A 20,561-nucleotide genomic window follows, 5' to 3' on the forward strand; every position below is an offset into this window, starting at 1 on the left:
AACAAGGTCACAAAGTAGATTACCTAGGCATTAAAAATTCCCATGAAATTGAAAATAGCATTACCATTACACTACTAATGCATTAATTCTTCCACATTTAAAAGCCACTTTCAAACTCTAATTCCACTTTTCTTTCTAGGAGGAATGGTACAGTCACTGTAGATCTCCAAGAAAAAATCAAATCCTCAAAGCAATATTGATCATAATGACCCCACTCCCATTGCTGTGTCACTTGACACAGCATATAATAGTTGAAACATCATTCAGAAATCCTTCATTACTCAATGCATGTTCCTTTGTAGTCAGTAAATTGTCTTTTGTTCAATAGTAAGCCCTTAGCTTACTCCTTGAAAGGAAAGTTATAACCAACCTAGACAGCATATTAAAAAGCAGAGACATTACTTTGTCAACAAAGGTCCATCTAGTCAAAGCTATGTTTTTTCCAGTGGTCATGTATGGGTGCAAGAGTTGGACTGTGAAGAAAAAGCTGAATGCCAAAGAATTGATGCTTTTGAACTATGGTGTTGGAGAAGACTCTTGAGAGTCCCTTGGACTGCAAGGAGATCCAACCAGTGCATTCTAAAGGAGATCAGTCCTGGGTGTTCATTGGAAGGAGTGATGCTAAAGCTGAAACTCCAATACTTTGGCCACCTCATGTGAAGAGTTGACTCATTGGAAAAGACTCTGATGCTTGGAGGGATTGGGGGCAGGAGGAGAAGGGGACGACAGAGGATGAGATGGCTGTATGGCATCACCAACTCGATGGACATGAGTTTGAGTAAACTCCGGGAGTTGGTGATGGACAGGGAGGCCTGGCGTGCTGCAATTCATGGGGTTGCAAAGAGTCGGACACGACTGAGAGACCGAACTGAATTGAACTGACTAAGCCCTTTAGTCAGCAAACATGTATTTTCTTATATAGTTCTGGGTATACTGCCAGGACTTTGCAAATAACAAAATTATAATAATTAAACAGTTATTCATGAATGAACATACTTAACCCAAGAGTGTTTTAGTAGAAAGGGTAGGAAGAACTAACATATTAGTCAGCAACAAACACCAAATGGTAGGGTGAGTTTTTAAAATATTATTTGAAACAAAGTGTACAGGGATAGTCTGAGAGACTCAAATTCCTAAACCCAGCTTTCTGGGGCAGAAGCCAGAGAGGAGAAACAAAATTTTATGCATACATATGCTTAATTAAGGTTTAAGTAATAATGTGCACGAGGTGCTGTTTTGTTTTTCCTTATCACAGGAAAACAGAGAGCTAAGGGCTCAGTGAAGCATGTGGTTGATAGCCCCTGACTTAACAGCTTACCGTGAGACAACCCAAAGTGCATAACCAATAGTTATGTATATAGTCATTTTTATTATATTGTATTGCATGTTCATTTTAGAAATTTTTCAACATAAAAACATATAAAGACAAAAGCACTCAATCCCAATGATCACAATTGTTCACAAAATGTTAGTGAATTCTGCCTAGTGTATATTTTCATCACTCTCACACACATGCATGTGTACACACATAATAAAATTATTCTTTACACACAATTTTAAATTTCTTTAGGCTTAGCATTATAATATAGATAGTTTCTCTTGTATTATGAATTCTTTGAAAACAATATTTTTATAAATTTTATATTTAGGTCTAATTCACATAAAATGAAATACACAGATCTAGTTGGCACAGTTCAATAACTTCTGATAGTGAATACATCCATATAATCAATACTTTTTTCAAGATTTAGAATACGTTCATCAACTAGACTTCAACAATCCTCAGCTCTCTGTGGTGATTTCTATTCATGAGTCTCTGCTCTAGCAAACTGCAACTCCCTGTATTCATCTGTTTCTTCAATCTTGGAGTCTGTTGATTTGTCCTGTGTCCTCCCCTTCCTTATGGGTCCTAGAAGAATTGTTCACTTTTCAGTCTTTCAACTTGTTTCTTATTGTTAGGATGTAAGGGTGACTTCCAAGCTCCTCACATGTGAAACTGGAAACCAGAAGTCTAGGCTGTCTCTTCTCTTGGTTGATTGTTTCTTTTCCTGTGCAGAAGCCTCTTTGATTTATATAGTCAAATAAACAATGCATGATAAATAAAACTGAGAATACCTAACCTATTTTTAATATAAGAAATATGTGTAATAGTTTTTCCATAATATGCATCTTTATAATTGATTCTTCACATAACTATGCAAACTAATTTTCTTTGTGAGAACTGTAGTGACATGTATTGTGTCACATTTATTGATGCATTCCTTCAAACTTCCATCTTGTTCTAATCTGATATGCATATTTTTAGCCAAGAAAATTCCAAATTGGAGAAGACTCTGATTTGGCTAATATATCTTGAAATTAATTTTATTCTAAAACACTCTTACCATTATTTTTTTTAGTAGGCAAGCTTTGTTGTTGGAGTTTTATTACTAAGACTATGATGATATGCATATTTAAAATATTTCTAGAAAAGTTAAAAATTATTTTCCAGATATTTCACACAAAATATGACTTATTTCTTGATAAGCTCTAGAATAAAGTCCAGTATTTTAAACATAAAATACTAACATTTCCACTATTGTCTCTGCCATATTCTCTAGCCACACCAACCTACCCTCAAATCTAACTGACAATATACACTCCTAATCCAACAAGACTAAACCGCATGCAGTTCAAACACACACACACATACACACACACACACACACACACACACACCACACTGTGATTGTTCTTGTCTCCATGCCTTTGCTCCTTCTTTCCTATGACAAATTTCCTCTTGGTTTATTCTAGTCTGTTCATTGTCTCCTACTTTATGTATTAAATCCTCCAGGATTATTTATCTGACAGCACTTTCCACCCCAAGGTAAGTATTGTAACATTGTTTTGTACCCCCCACTATTCCCTCTTCATATTCATATCATAACAATATGACACAGGAAATAATGACATTTTATGGCTCTTTCTAGGTCATAATACCCTTGAGGTTCCTAATTCGTGTTTGTGTCTGAGTGCGTCATTCTGTTACTACTACATATGGGATATTCAATACATTGTGACTGAATAAAAGGATGGATGGATAGGCAGATTTTTGTTCTTTAGTCACTCAGTCCTGTCTGACTCCTTGTGACCCCATGGGCTGCAGTGCTCCAGGCTTCCCTGTCCTGCACTAACTACTGGAGTTTGCTCAAACTCATGTCCATTGTGTCGATGCTGCCATCTAACCGTCTCATCCTCTGTCACCCCTCTTCTCTTCCTGTATTCAAACTTTCTCATCATCGGGGCCTTTTCCAATGAATTGGTTCTTTGCATCAGGTGGCCAAAGTATCGGAGCTTCAGCATCAGTCCTTCCAGTGAATATTCAATGTTGATTTCCTTTAGGATTGACTGGTTTGATCTCCTTGCTGTCCAAAGGACTCTCAAGAGTCTTCTCCAGCACCACAATTTGAAAGCATCAATTATTCAGTTCTCAACTTTCTTTATGGTCCAACTTTCACATCTATACATAACTACTGGAGAAACCATAGCTTTGACCATATGGACCTTTGTTGGCAAAGTGATGTCTCTGCTTTTTAATATGCTGTCTAAATTTGTCATAGCTTTTCTTCCAAGCAAGTGTCTTTTAATTTCATGGCTGCAGTCACCATCCACAATGATTTTGGAGCCCCAAAAAAGAAAATCTGTCACTGTTTCCATTCCCCCCCTCCCCATATATTTGCCATTAAGTGACAGGATCTGATACCACAATCTTAGTTTCTTTTTAATGTTTAGTTTTAAGCCAGTTTTTTCACTCTCCTCTTTCACCTTCATCAAGAGGATAGGCAGATAGAATGCAGAATAAGCTCATTCAAGAAAAAAAAGAAAATTTATTAAAAAGTTTATTACTGAAGTAAAAGGAAAAAAAAAAACAAACAAACAGGAAGTGGAGGCCCTGACTGCAAATATCCAGAATCTTAAGCAAGAATATGCTAGGGAGAAGGAAACTATTTCCCATCTTAACAAGTGAAGAGAGGTTGAAAAGACTACAGAAATCTGCAGGTTTGAAGAAAGATCAACTTGGACTAGAAATTCAAAAAATTTATGGTGATAAATTGCAGGTTATATTCACTAATATTGACCCTAAGCATCCTGATAGCCCATTTATGTTTTCCCTTTGCCTAAATGAAGCAAGAGACTATGAAGTGTCAGATAGTGCTCCTCCTCTTCAGTGCCTAGCAGAATTTCAATAAAATGTAAGGAAGACCAACAATTTTTTGGCTTTTCTTGAGAAAGTTTGGAAAGCTTTTGCTGCTATAGTTTATAATTAATATATAAACAGTATGTAAAAAAACATAAAAAAAGAAGATATGCAGATAGATAGATGAATGCATGAGAGTTGCTTAAATTGTGGCCTTGGACAAGTAAGTTGTTAATCGAATATCTCTGGGCAAGAGTACTGTAACCTATAAACTGGGGAAGACTAAATGCTTTTTTCCAGGTCAAACTTCTCCATTTTCCTACTATAATATTGCATCTCTATTGTGTCACTTCTTAGAATTCCTAATTATTCACTGCGTGTGTGCTAAGTCCCTTCACTTGTGTCTTACTCTTTGCAATCCTATGGACTGTAGCCCTCCAGGCCTGCCTTGTCTATGGGATTCTCCAGGAAAGAATACTGGAGTGGGTTTCCATGCCCTTTTCCATGGGGATCTTCCCCACCCAGAGATGGAAAATGCATCTCCTGCAGCTTCTGCATTGTAGGTGGATTCTTTACTGCTAAGCTACTGGGGAAGCCAATTATTCATTGCTGCTGCTGCTGCTGCTGCTGCTAAGTCGCTTCAGTCATGTCTGACTCTGTGCGACCCCATGGACTTCAGCCTACCAGGCTTCTCTGTCCATGGGATTCTCCAGGCAAGAACACTGGAGTGGGTTGCCATTTCCTTCTCCAATGCATGAAAGTGGAAAGTGAAATGAAGTCGCTCAGTCGTGTCCGACTCCTAGCGACCCCATGGACTGCAGCCTACCAGGCTCCTCCATCCATGGGATTTTCCAGGCAACAGTACTGAAGTGGGATGCCACTGCCTTCTCCCAATTATTCATTAGGTTTATCTAAAAAGTAGAAAATGTTTGAACAATAGGCAAAAGTGGTGTTTCATTATTAAAACTGATGGTATGCTATGCAAAGAAACGTTACAGGCATGAAAGCTGTTTCATACCGATTTCTGCTTATATACCATGAGCACTTTATAAATAATCAAACATATCCATTATTTGGCCCCTGTATCCCACTGAGACAAACTTCCTTGTAAAATCCAGCATGGCATGATTTGCGGAACATTAAAATACCCATTCAGACCAAAAATATTCTGAACTTGCATTGTCTTTTCTTTTTCTTTTTAACTTATACCAATCCCATTGTACATGGAGAGAGATAGGGAGAGAGAAAAAAAACAGTATAAGTTATACTGGTAATTTGCCTGCCAAGGCACTCATTGAGAATTAGAGTAAGAGTGAACTGTTTTCGTCCTTTAGTCAATGGCCTTGTATGCCATTTAGGATGTAAATTTTCTGACACCCTAGATGCAAATCAAAGTGTTCAGAAGTATATTATTTTATAGCCATGATCTTTTACAACAAGTCAATGAATTCTTCTACACATAAGCAAGGCAAATAGTCATATATTCCATATACTAGCAGATAAAATAGTCATATATATCTAATTATGATTCTATTTATAATTTGTAAACATGTCTTCCTATGGTATTTTGAGAGTAGTTTTGAACATATACCCCTTTCACTTAACAGGCTAATTTTATAATCTATTATAAAGTTATTTTTCCTTAGGAAACTTTATTTCCATTTTTCAAAAAGATGTCATATTATATTTATTTATTTAGACCAAGACACTTTAGTGCTATATTTCAGAAATTTGTAGAAAATATACAAATCCATGACACATACAATGTAACCGGTACCCCTTTTATGTCCAATGCCCTTGTGAAGTACATAATCTAAACAACTATGCACAGCAGCCTTGATCTCAGGACTTAAGGAAGAGACATCAAAAGGATAAGACAAGAAGATTAGAAGTAGGGGAGGAACAACAACAAAAAAAAGTATGGAAGAGCAAAAAACACAAATTTGTCAACCTTATCAATTTGTCCAAAACCTCCGCTGGCTCCTGACACAGAATCATGCATCCTGCCCTCCAAGAGATCAGCTTCCAGCAGAAGATTCTTCATTTTCAGCTTTGTTATGCCCACTGATAAGAAATATCAAGAATAATTAAAACAACTAATCAAAGATTAATAAGAATTCAGAATGTTGCTTCTAACTTCAATAATATGCATTGCTAATAAATTATTTGGTGTATCTCATTAAATCCATTTGGTATAACAGAAATACAGCTATCTTGGCTTTCCTGAAAGATATTAAGTGCTTCACAGAAATTAAATTTGTCTTGGACTTTTGTAACTTAAACTAGCATATTTCAAACATATATTTGTCTAGCTACCAGAATTTGAAATCTCACCTATTATTTCTTAATCGAAGGACAAAACCAGAAAGTGACAGATAATTTGAGATAAATGTTAACACTCATATACCACAAACACAGATGTACATACACACAACTACTAGCCTAGAGCAATTTTTTTCCAGTTCCTTTAAAACTTGCAGAATTTCATATTAGAGCTAATCAATGAATAAAGTCACAGGATATAAAAGTAATACGCAGAAATCCCTTGCATTCCTATATGTTAATGATGAAAAATCAGAAAGAGAAATTAAAGAAACAATCCCATTTACCATCTTAATGAAAAGAATAAAATACTTGGAATAAATTTACCTAAAGAAACAAAAGACCTGCATCCAGAAAACTATAGAACACAGATGAAAGAAATAAAAAATGACACAAATAGATGGAGAAATATACCATGTTCATGGATTGGAAGAACCAATATAGTGAAAATGAATATAGTACTCAAAGCAATCTATATATTCCATGCAATCCCTATCAAACAACCAACTGTATTTTTCACAGAACTAGAACAATAATTTCACAGTTTGTATGGAAACAAAGGATCCCAAATAACCAAAGCAATCTTGAGAAAGAAGAATGGAACTGGAGGAATCAACTTTCCTGACATCAGACTATACTACAAAGCTACAGTTATCAAGACAGAATGGTAGTGGCACAAAGACAGAAATATAGATCAATGGAACAAAATAGAAAGTCCACAGATAAACCCATACAACTGTGGACACCTTATCTTTGACAAAGGAGGCAAAAATATACAATGAAGGTGCACTGGGATGACCCAGAGGGATGGTATGGGGAGGCAGGTGGGAGGAGGTTTCAGGATTGGGAACACGTGTACACCCATGGCAGATTCATGTTGATGTATGGCAAAACCAATACAATATTGTAAAGTAAATAATAATAATAATTAATTAATTATTTTTTAAAAAATAGAGGAAAACATAGTCTCTTCAACACATGGTGCTGGGAAAACTGATCAACTACGTGTAGAAGAATGAAGCTAGAACACTTTCTAACACCATACACAAAAATAAACTCAATGAATTAAAGACCTAAATGTAAGACCAGAAACTATAAAACTCTTAGAGGAAAACAGAGGCAGAACACTCTCCAAAATAAATCACAGCAAGATCCTCTATGACTCACTTCCCAGAGTAATGTAAATAAAAGCAAAAATAAACAAATTGAATCTAATTAAATTTAAAGGGTTTTGCAAAATTAAGGAAACTATAAGCAAGGTGAAAAGACAGCCCTCAGAATGGGAGAAAATAATAGCAAACAAAACAACTGACAAAGAATTAATCTCCAAAATATATAAGCAGCCCATGTGGCTCAATACTAGAAAAATGAACAACCCGATCAAAAAGTGGGCAAAAGGCCTAAAAAAACATTTTTCCAAGAAGACATACAGATAGCTAATAAACACATGAAAAGATGTTCAACATCCCTCATTATTAGAGAAATGCAAATCAAAACCACAATGAGGTGTCATCTCACATTGGTCAGGATGGCCATCATCAAAAAGTCTAGAAACAATAAATCCTGGAGAGGGTGTGAAGAAAAGGGAACCCTCTTACACTGTTGGTGGGAATGCAAACTGGCACAGTCACTATGGAGAAGAGTATGGGGATTCCTTCAAAAACTGGGAATAGAACTGCCATATGGCCCAGCAATCCCACTGCTGGACATATACCCTGAGGAAACCAGAACTGAAAGAGACACAATACCCCAATGTTCATTGAAGCACTATTTACAATAGCTAGGACATGGAAGCAACCTAGATGTCCATCAGCAGTTGAGTGGATAATGAAGTTGTGGTATATATACACAATGGAATATTACTCAGCTATAAAAAAGAATGCATTTGGGTCAGTTCTAAGGAGGTGGATGAACCTGGAGACTGTTATACAGAGTGAAGTAAGTCAGAAAGAGAAAGACAAATACTGAATATTAACCCATATATATGGAATTTAGAAAGATGGTACCAATGATCCTACATGCAGGGCAGCAAAGGAGATACAGGTAAAGAACAGACTTTTGGACTCAGTGGGAGAAGGCAAGGATGGGATGATTTGAGAGGATAGCATTGAAACATGTACATTACCATATATAAGATAGATGACCAGTGTACGTTGGATGATGAAGCATGGCACCCAAAGCCTGTGCTCTGGGAAAACCCAGAGGGATAGGGAAGGGAGGGAGGTGGGAGGGGGCTTCAGGATGGGACAGACACATGTATACTTGTGACCAATTCATGTTGATGTATGGCAAAAACATAATATCCTCCAATTAAAATAAATTAATTAATTAAAAAATAAACATTAATAAAAATGCTACAATGTGGGAAAAAAAAACTTGCAGAATTTCAGAAGTGATGAATTGACTGGAATTGAGCTATACTCACAAGATAAAATCCAGCAACTGTGTTACAGTTGTATCTTTCTTTTCCATGGAAATTCTTCCTGGTTCCCAGATAAATACATTTGTGGTCTAGCCACAGGATTTTCAGGTCCTATGATATTTAATTTGGCCATTTTAATAACCCAAATTATTATGCCTTAATGGGATGAAGGTAAAAAAAAAAAGTTGCTATTTGTCACATGATGAGGCTGAAACCATATCCAAAATCACTTAAAATTATATTTCCAGAAGTGGTGATGATATCTGCTGTTGTGACTACATTACTTTTGTTCAAGGCACATTCCCATAAGACACCAGCTTTACATTATCTGGTGTCAATATTCTACATGCAGTAGGATAATGTGATTAAGAGGATAGATTGGTAATAATACTTCACAACATTACCAAGATGATTAAATGAGATATTTCACATTAAATGCTTGGCACACAATAAGCACTAGGTAAATAAGAGCAATTACTACTGCTGCTGTTTTAGGAGGATCTAGCCTGTGATATTGGCCTAATTAGCACTATAATATATAGCATTATGATAATTATATTAGCATAGATATATCACTGATTGGAAATGTGGACACAAGTGTATCTTTTGAATGTAGTGCTGCCTAGTTACCTTGAAGCCAACCTTAGAAGGACTCTAATAGACCTCCTTCTAGAGAACAGGGCAAAATAATAAAAATTAGTGATATTAACAGAAATTACTCGACTAGAGGCAACATTCTACTTGCCATAGTACTTTATCCCCTGGAATTAACTCTCTTTCTCACTGTTATCTCCACTCACTGAATTTCATTATCTATTTTTATAGGATAATTATAGGTGAGACTGAATACATAAAAAGAGAAGTTTTGAATCAAGTTATCTATTAACAGAGAGAGGCCTGAGGTCATTCCTCAAAGACATAAAAGAGGAGATGATACATTAGGCAATCCAACATAATGACAAGTCAAATTATGCCCCCCTTCCAAGACAGATATTTTCTTATTAGAGACTTTGGCACCTTGCATAGACCAGATTGATAAGTTTAAAGGGGGACAAATTCAACTTTCAGGCGCCCAACTCACTGGCTCCTACATTGACTTAAAAGCTATCATTTCTCTAGTGGGGGGATGCAAGAGGTGCAAAAATTCATGGATGCATGCGTGTCTCCCTGAATTTATCTCTCTCTAATTATATACTTCTTACTCTTTTCTTTCCATAAGGATTTGTATCATTTTATTAATGATCTACTATAGAGTCACCAAGAAGTGGAGAAGATCAGCCTGTTTGTTAGAGTTAAGCCTTAATAGATGACCAAAATGATCTATTTCCAGTAAAGAGAATCTGTGCCTGGTAGCCCAGGATGAGGAGAAAGGTAAATGCCCTATTTGAACCAGGCTACTTTCCTAATATTAAATGATAAGTCTGTTTCAATAAGTCTTGTGTTGTTACTTTATAGAAAATAGAATCTTAAACTAAAATTAATTTCTATCCATTCAACAAACACCAAATAAGCACTGACTAGAGCCTAAACTTAAGGTAGAGGGTAACATGTATAGTTATTGGAACAAAAGGCAATGGGTGAAAAGGATCGACAGACTTGAGAGTGATTCCAAATGAAAGATAAATAGGAAGGCCTTTTACAGTAGGCGGACTTGAGCAGTGTCTTGCCATCTTACCTATAAAACCAACAAACAAAAAAAGTTACACAGACATTGTTCCAGTTGCTCCCAAATGCATTGTACAGAGCTACCTCTAACCAATTAACAATACTGAACTTAGTCTCATGCCACATCTGACATTTCAACTATCCTAAACACTAATATTGAGGGAAAGGTTTATTTAAAGGTAGAAGAAGCATCTGACTTTGGAGCACATACTTCCTTCCTTTGAAACATATAAACAACACCAGAGTGTCCAAAATTCTCAACTCACTTACTCAGAGTTGACATCTTCCAAATGGAGCACATGCCTAAAGTTGAAAGGTGAAATGTTTATTGCTGTTCAGTCGTTAACTTGTGTCTGACTCCTTGTGACCCTATGGACTGCAGCACGCCAGGCTCCTCTTTCTTCCATTGTCTTCTGGAGTTTGCTCAAATTCATGTTTATTGAGTCAGTGATGCCATCCAACCATCTTATTCTCTGTTGCCCCCTTTTCCTGCCCTCAATCTTTCCCAGCATCAAGGACTTTTCCATTGAGTCAACTCTTCGTATCAGGTAGCCAAAGTATTGGAGTTTTAGCTTCAGTATGAGTCCTTCCAGTGAATATTCAGGGTTGATTTCCTTTAAGACTGACTGGCTTGATCTCCTTGCAATCCAAGGGATTCTCAAGGGTCTTCTCTAGCACCACAATTTGAAAGCATCAGTTCTTCAGTGCTCACTTTCCTTTATTGTCCAGCTCTCACATTCATACATGACTACTGGAAAAGCCATAGCTTTGACTATACAGACCTTTGTTGCCAAAGTGATGTCTCTGCTTTTTAATATTGTATGTTGTCCAGGTTTGTCATGGCTTTCCTTCCATGGAGCAAGAGTCTTTAAATTTTATGGCTGCAGTCACTATCCACAGTGATTTTGGAGCTGAAGAAAATAAAATCTGCCACTGTTTGCACTTTTTCTCCATTTGCCATGAAGTGATGGGGCCGAATGCCATGATCTTAGATTTTTTAATGCTGAGTTTCAAGTCAGCTTGTACACTCTCCTTTTTCACCTTCATCAAGAGGCTGTTTAGTTCCTCTTCACATTTCTGCCATTAGAGTGGTATCATCTGCATATCTACGGTTGTTGATATTTCTCCCAACAATCTTGATTTCAGCTTGTGCTTCATCCAACCTGGTATTTCGTGTTACATACTTTGCATATAAGTTAAATAAGCAGAGTGACAATATACAACTTAGTCATCGTCCTTTATTCTGCCCATCCTTGAATGAAATGTTTCCTTGATATTTCTAATATTCTTGAAGACATCTCTAGTCTTTCTCACTCTATTGTTTTCCTCTTTTTTTTTTTTTTTTGGTATTGTTCATTTAAGAAGGCCTTCTTATCTATCCTTGCTATTCTCTGAAACTCTGCATTCAGATAGGTATATCTTTCCCTTTCTCCCTTCCCTTTCACTTCTCTTCTCCCCCTAGCTATTTGTAAAGCCTCCTCAAACAACCACTTTGCCTTCTTGCATTTCTTTTTCTTTGGTTTTGGTCACTACCTTCTATACAATGTTATGAACCTCTATCCATAGTTCTTCAGGCCCTCTATCTATCTGATCTAATCTCTTGAGTCTATTGGTCACTTCCAGTGTATAATCAATTGTAAGGGATTTAAGTCATACCTGAATGGACTAGTGGTTTTCCCTATTTTATTCAATTTAAGTCTGAATTTTGCAATAAGGAGCTCATGATCTCACCCATAGTCAGCTCCTGGTCTTGTTTTTGCTGACTGTGTAGAGCTTCTTCATCTTCGGCTGAAAAGAATATAATCAATCTGATTTCAGTATTGACCATCTGGTGATAGTCATGTGTAGAGTTACCACCACCACCCATACAGTATCATGAACCTCTGTCCATAGTTCTTTAGGCATTCTGTCTATTAGATCCAATCCCTTGAATCAGGGACAGTAGATATGGCCCAGCTCTAACTTACGTTTGCAGTCTTATTGCAATGTATACATATATTGCTAGCTATATATATTGCTTACATAATTTATACCCAAATCTATTAGACTGCTTGTTTAAGTTAACTTACACTCTACCTCCATTACTTTGCTTAAGTTACCCTTTTACACTCCACCTCCATTACTTTGCTTAAGTTACTCTTTTTGCCTGATATGTCATACTATTAATATCCCCGTATTGAAGTTTTATGAACCCTCAAAAAGGGAAAGTTCAAAGGCAATTCCTTCATAAAGTTCTCCTTGATCTCCCCACAAAGAATTAATCCCTCCCCTGTAGATCTAAGCCACTTGTCTTTGTTTCCATTATGATGTTTATCAAGCTTAATTTATGTTAAAATGGCATGTAATTAGTGATCACTCTCCTACAAGATTTTAAGCACTTTGAGAGAAGGCATTTTTATTTTACTCATTTTGATGAGTTGATATGCTAGCTTAACATTGTGACTTAGTCATAGATGCCCAATAAATGAAATGAATTTTAACATAAAAAGATAGAAGGCAAAGAGATTTTAGTTAAATATGAAAATGAGTCTGTGCAGTTGACTTTCAAATTTCAATGACCATATGCACAAACACACAGGGACACAGAAACACACACACAATAATAATAATGGAAGTGTATTAATTTTAGTTGCACCTTAAGGTTAGTTTTGTTGAGATCAGATTTCATTATTTCTTTAATATAAATTAATTTATGATACAACATGTATATGTTTATGATGGTATATGAATATTACATAATACTAATGAAAATAGCATTATAGCTAAAAATTACACAATATTTTTATTGTCAATCAATATTTGATTTTACTATACTTCATCCCATTACTCCTAGGTATAGGAGCCCTATTTTACTTTCATAACTATTTTCCCACTTCCAATACATGGAGGCTATACTCTTATGTTTAACTCCAGTATTAGAGTTCTCCAAAGAAACACAACCAACAGAGAGGGAGAGGTTTGTTTTAAATAAATAACTCAAGTGATTATGTAGGCTGGCAACTCCAAAATCTGAAGGATAAGCTATCAGTCTGGAGGCCCAGTGAAGAGTTAAGGTTGCAGCTTAAGTCCAAAAAGAGTATGGAAGCAAAATTTCTTCTTCCCTGAGAGATTTGCAGTCTGATTTCTCTTAAGGCCTTCAATTGATTGGATGAGATACACTCACATTATGGATATTCATCTGCTTTCCTCAAAGTCTACTGATTTAAATATTAATCTCATCTTAAAAAATACCTTAAGAGTAATATCAACTGGTGTTTGACCAAATACACGGGTACATTGGTTTAGCCAGGTTACACCTAAAATTAACAACATACCTCCCTAAGATACTATTTGGCCAAATAAAATGTATTTGGTCTTTTAATCTTTTACATGTGTCAATCCCCCTAGCTTTTAATCATTTTTGTTGCTCTTCTCTGAACTATTCTAATACTTCCATGATTGATGCCAATTCATAAAATACCAATTGGCACTCAATAATGTCTCAGCTATAAATATAAGGCTAAGTGCACAAACCACTGCTTTATTACCAAGAAGTAAGCTGCAGTCTCTGCTCTGTACATTACTCTAGATCTATAACTTTTAAAGGAGCTCCTACATTTTCTATGTTTCTCCCATAGCAAAGAATAACCAGCATCTCAGCATAATTCTAGAAACAACCCATGATATACTTTGATGAATTGCATCCTGTGTGCAAAATCTTGGACTAGAGCCATGAGCTATAGAATAGTATATTGGCATAAATATATACCCATTTATGCCAATTAATTTATCGTTTTGAATTTGCTTAATATACCCTAGGGTTTAGTGTTGAAAAGGCATGTTTTAAATGAAGAATAAATGACTATTTACAGTTTCAAAATTGCTCAGCTATGTAACAAAAAGTGAATACATCTACATATTTTGAGGAAACAAAGAAATTACATGCAAATTTATAGCTGTTAAAATTGGTCATATTCAAGTTTGACATATGTAGCTACTCTCCAAGTGTATAATTCAGGGACAGATACTGGATATTTAAAGGAAAAAGTCAAGGTTCAAAAGTATTTGTTTCAATATTTAAGTGGATTTACTCATTCCAGAGCAATTAACAAGTGCTGAAATGATCTTAGCTCAGTGTATTAGCTCAGATTGGAAATACTTCCTCTAGGTAAAAACACAGTTCACAGATCCACTCAAATAAATAAATGTCTCCGGGAGTTGGTGATGAACAGGGAGGTCTGGTGTGCTGCAATTCATGGGGTCGCAAAGAGTCAGACAAAACTGAGCGACTGATCTGATATCAAATATATAAGACTGAAGACTTAAGCATTGAAATTTTTTAAAAAGAACTATGTTTCATTCTTTGTTATTTAATATTATCTGTTAGTTTTATACAGTATTATTTTATTGGAGTCAAACAGTTCATTTCAACTGTCCTTCCTGTATCACCTCCTCTGGGTCCCTACTGCTGATGAAGTAAGTACAGCTCTACTTGCCACTAATGTTTTAAGAGCTTAATTATCTTTTCAGCCTAGCCTAAGTCTGATTACATCAGTTGCTTTGACCCAGCTCTTTCTTTTTGAAATTTATTCTTGTTTACAGGCATTCAAAAAGTCAGAATCTGTTGCTCACTTACTTTATTAAATGTAAAGCAAAACAGAAATTTTTTAAACATAAATAAATAAATAAATAAATAAAAAGACCTCACTAAGCAGAACCCAACAGACTAATCAATTAATTCAATGCCTTGTAGGAAAACTCAAATCATAAGCAAACAGGGCAATAATACGGACTTTTTTAAAGCAACTATGTACTCAAGTCATGACATAAGAGGACTCTGAACATTCAGTTAATTACTTCTTTCTTTCTGTTCCCATAACTTTTTTCATATGCAAATATGTAATGATATTCTGCCCTGAAGACAACCCAAATTTGTCAATACTCAATTCAAAAAGAAGCTCAGGAGCAAGTAGAGTACTAAAGCCTAAACATGAAACAGATGACAATTAAAAGTAAGAAGGAGACAGGATCAGATATTAGAAATGCAAATTAGAAATCTTATGTTTACTTAATCAAGGGTCTGAAGCTAGAATTTAAATGGAAGAAACTTTGTGAAAGTCATGAATATATTCTGTGTCTGTAGGTATTTCCTGCCTGGGTTTCTGAAGCCTTCAGAATGAAATACTGTCTCTAATATCTGATAATAATATTAGGAAATAAGGCATTGTTAATTAGGTTCTCCAGCTAATTTATGAGTTCTAACAGCCAAAAATGATGACATATTTGGCACACAGAAAATACTCAATATATGTTTGTGAATGCCTCAATCACATTTAATCTAGTTTCTTTCATTTATTTTCTACATGTTTACTCTGTGAAATTTTTTTAAAGAGAAAGTGATACTCTACAAAATATGCATTTATGCTCATTTTAGTGTAAGCACAAATACACCAGAAAACTTTTAAACAGCAAATATTGAAGCAAAAGTCTTTTTACTTAGGCCTGGATTAATTGAAAATTATATATTTTTCAGACCACCACACTCACAAATCTAGTCTATAATCTTTCTATAGAGAGTTGGGGGACTGTAGGAAACAGAGACTCTGCTATTAAAGAACATGCACGAAATCTCACATCCTTCTTTCAATTCCCATTGCAGAGTTTGAAAGGAACCTGTATCAGAGTCACTTGATGATCTTGGAGAGTCTCCCAGAAAGACAGGAGGGAACTAGGATTTCCCTTGGGTCATAGACACTGGTGTAAATCATGTTAGGAGCTTATTATACCATGAGGACACTGCTACTGGAAGCAAAAGTTTGGAGTCTTTCTTCTAGCCTATTAGTCCCAGGGGCTTACCCATCCAACATATACAGAGTGAAGTAAGCCAGAAAGAAAAACACCAATACAGTATACTAACGCATATATATGGAATTTAGAAAGATGGTAACAATAACCCTGTGTACGAGACAGCAAAAGAGACACTGATATATAGAACAGTCTTATGGACTCTGTGAGAGAGGGAGAGGGTGGGAAGATTTGGGAGAATGGCATTGAAACATGTAAAATATCATGTATGAAACGAGTTGCCAGCCCAGGTTCGATGCACGATACTGGATGCTTGGGGCTGGTGCACTGGGACGACCCAGAGGGATGGAATGGGGAGGGAGGAGGGAGGAGGGTTCAGGATGGGGAACACATGTAAACCTGTGGTGGATTCATTTTGATATCTGGCAAAACTAATACAATTATGTAAAGTTTAAAAATAAAATTAAATTAAATTAAAAAAAAAATAAGCCAGCACCAGTCCCTGGCATCCCCAGGCCCACAACCAGATGGCCAAGGACATGGACATGCCCACCAGTGGGCGAGCACCAGCTCTGGGAACTTCTAGGACAGGTAGACAGCCACACCAGGACCCAACCCACCAAGGGCCAGATTCAGCCCCAGGAAATGCACACTGTGTAGCCAGTAATGCTGGGTCTCGGCCCTACTCACCAGCAGGTTGTAGAAATATACTGTGGTAGTGAATTTGAAGACTCAATATTGTTAACCTGTAAATTATTTCCAAAATGATAACTTATATTATTGAACTTCTAATCAATGTCTCTGAAGGAAGATTTTGTGGAACTTGAAAAGCGGATCCTAAAAGTTTTATAGAAATGAAATAGAACTATAATATACAAAGGAACTTTGAAAAAGGGGAACAAAGATTTAAACTCAAACATTCTGATATCTGTATATATTATAAAACCTGATATAGTTCAGAAAAAAAATATTAAAGGATAGGAATATGATGGATCAATGAGACAGAAAAGAAAATCTAGAAATTTATCCACAAGTCAGCTCAATTGATTTTAGTTCAAGAATGCAAGTGTTTTTCAATGCAGAAAGGATATCTTTTCAACAGATATCCCTATAACAATGAACTCTAATCTACCCTTCACATCCTATATAAAAATTGCTTAAAATGGATTATACGCTTAGTAATAAAACTATAAAACTTTGCAGTGAAAACACAGAAAAAAATCTTTATAAACTTTGGTTAAAAGTAAATATTTTAAGGACAACTCAATATTTCCTGTAACAGAAATTTCCATTATTTTTTTTTTTTGGTTGTAACATAATTAAGAACTTACATTCTTCAAAAGACAATATTAAGAGAATAAAAAAGTCATAGTATGAGAAAATATTTCTATGTCAAATATGTGATAAAGTAATCAAATCCAGAATAATAAATAACTCTCAAAAGTCAATAATAAGAAACACCATCCCAAACAACTTGGGCAAAATTTTAAACAGACACTTAACTAAAAATTATAAGGATGGAAAATACTCACATAAAAAATTATTAGCATTACTAGTTGATCAACATCATTATTATGAAATGCAAATTAAAATCACAGTAAATTATTATTGCAATATATTAATATATGAATGCTTATTGTTCTTTTTAAAAACTTATAATACCAAATACAGTCCAAGATTTGGAGTAACTGGCACTCTCATACAATCATTTTGAAAAACCAATTGGCTATTTTTTTTTTATTTAAATTTATTTATTTTAATTGGAGGCTAATTACTTTACAATATTGTATTGGTTTTGCCATACATCAACATGAATCCACCATGGGTGTACACATGTTCCCAATCCTGAACCCCCCTCCCACCTCCCTCCCCATACCATCCCTCTGGGTCATCCCAGTGCACCAGCCCCAAGCTTCCTGTATCCTGCATCGAACCTGGACTAACGATTCATTTCTTATATGATATTATACATGTTTCAATGCCATTCTCCCAAATCCTATCCCCCCTCCCTCTCCCACAGAGCCCAAAAGACTGTTCTGTACATCTGTGTCTCTTTTGCTGTCTCACATACAGGTTTATTGTAACCATCTTTCTAAATTCCATATATATGTGTTAGTATACTGTACTGGTGTTTTTCTTTCTGACTTACTTCACTCTGTATACATACAGACCAATAATATCTCTCCTAAGTTTCCCTGGTGGCTCAGCTGGTAAAGAATCCACCTGCAATGTGGGAAACCTGGGTTCAATCCCTGGGTTGGGAAGATCCCCTGGAGAAGGGAAAGGCTACCCACTACAGTATCCTGGCCTGGAGAATTCCATGGACTGTATAGTCCATTGGGTCACAAAGAGTTGGACACGACTGTGCAACTTTCATACAATATCTTTCCTAGGTATATACCCATGTGAATTTAAAGCAGATTCCACACATTTGCATATAAAAGTGAATGTACACTTAAAAACGTGTGTGTAAATGTTCATTGTAGCTACATTCACAATCATGCAAAACTGAAACAACCTAAATGCAAAAAAGGAATAAATTATTGGCATACATAATGCAGAGAAACTTCAAATGCATTTATCTCAAAAGAAGTAAGACTCAAAAGGTACTGTACAATTCTATGTTTATGGCATTTTTAGAAAGTCCAAACTAAAAATAATTCAGTTAGGTAATAACATTGCTTTATATCTTGATTGGATAGGTGGTTACATGAGAGTACACACTTGCCAAAACTCACAGAATTATACATTTAAAATGATGAATTTCCTTATATGTAAATTTAACTTAAAGAAATAAAAGGTAAATAATTGTTGAGTAAAACTAGCTCATGATTTGAAATCAAATAATTGGTACTTTTGATATTGCAGAGGAGACTGTTAACTGAAATGCGGTAGTAGGGAAGTCTCTTAATTGATGATACTGCTCTGTGTCTTGATACATAGTATCAAGATTGAAGAGTATACTTAAGATTGGGATGTTCACTATATATAAATTACAATTTATTTAAAAAAATTAAATATTAAAAATATAAATAGTTTTTATGGCTTATTTATTTCTACCTTTTCATTTTATATTAGAGTATAGCTAACTAACAACATTGTGCTAGTTTCAGGTGTACAGTAAAATGATTCAGTTATATATATATATATATATATATATATATATAATTTTTCAAATTTTCCCAGTTAGGTTACAGAATTTTGAGCAGAATCCCCTGTGCTATATAGTTGGTGCTTTTTGGTTATCCATTTTAAATATAGCAGTGTGTAGAGGGTGGTCCTAAGATAGGGGAGGAATAGAATTGAGAGACCACTTTCTCCCGCACAAATTCATCAAAAGAACATTTGAACGCTGAGTAAATTCCACAAAACAACTTCTGAATGCCGGCAGAGGACACCAGGCACCCAGAAGAACAGCCCATTGTCTTCAAAGGAGGTAGGAAAAAATATACAAGATAAAAAGAGAGACAAAAGAAGTAGGGACGGAGAGCCTTCCTGGGAAGGGAGTCTTAAAAAAAGAGAGAAGTTTCCAAACACAAAGAAGCTCTCACTGGCGAGTCTGTGGCAAACCTTGGAACCTCAGAGGGCAACATAACTGAGAGGAAAAATAAATAAATAATTAAAACACACAGATTACATGCCCAATGTTAACTCCCAGCACAAAAGCAGCACAGATGCCTGCATCTGCCACTAGCAAGTGGGGGCTGGGCAGGGAGGCACAGGCTGCATTGCTTAGAGTAAGGACCCGGCCTGAATGCCCTGAGGGCAAGCTGTTTCATCCAAAACAGTGTATTTCACCTTTTTCTCAAGTGCACGAGGAATGCTCTCCAGGATGGATCATATCCTGGGCCATAAATCCAGCCTTGGTAAATTCAAAACAATTGAAATCATTCCAAGCATCTTTTCTGACCACAATGTAGTAAGATTAGATCTCAATTACAGGAAAAAAAAAAAAAAAACTGTTAAAAATTCCAACATATGGAGGCTGAAAAACACACTGCTGAATAATCAACAAATCACAGAAGAAATCAAAAAAGAAATAAAAATATGCATAGAAATTAATGAAAATAAAAACACAGCAACCCAAAACGTAGAACACTGTAAAAGCAGTACTAAGGGGAAGGTTCATAACAATACAGGCTTACCTCAAGAAACAAGAAAAAAGTCAAATAAATAACCTAATTCTACACC

The 20,561-nt window shown here is 35.7% G+C and overlaps 1 pseudogene; it reads left to right on the plus strand.

The window, feature by feature from the left end:
- Positions 1-3,830: 3,830 nt before the first annotated feature.
- LOC129640028 (kinetochore protein Spc25-like) lies at positions 3,831-4,307 on the plus strand (annotated as a pseudogene).
- The last annotated feature ends 16,254 nt before the right edge of the window (positions 4,308-20,561 follow it).

This window comes from Bubalus kerabau, chromosome X, assembly GCF_029407905.1.
Source record: "Bubalus kerabau isolate K-KA32 ecotype Philippines breed swamp buffalo chromosome X, PCC_UOA_SB_1v2, whole genome shotgun sequence".
Taxonomy (NCBI): Eukaryota; Metazoa; Chordata; class Mammalia; order Artiodactyla; family Bovidae; genus Bubalus; species Bubalus kerabau.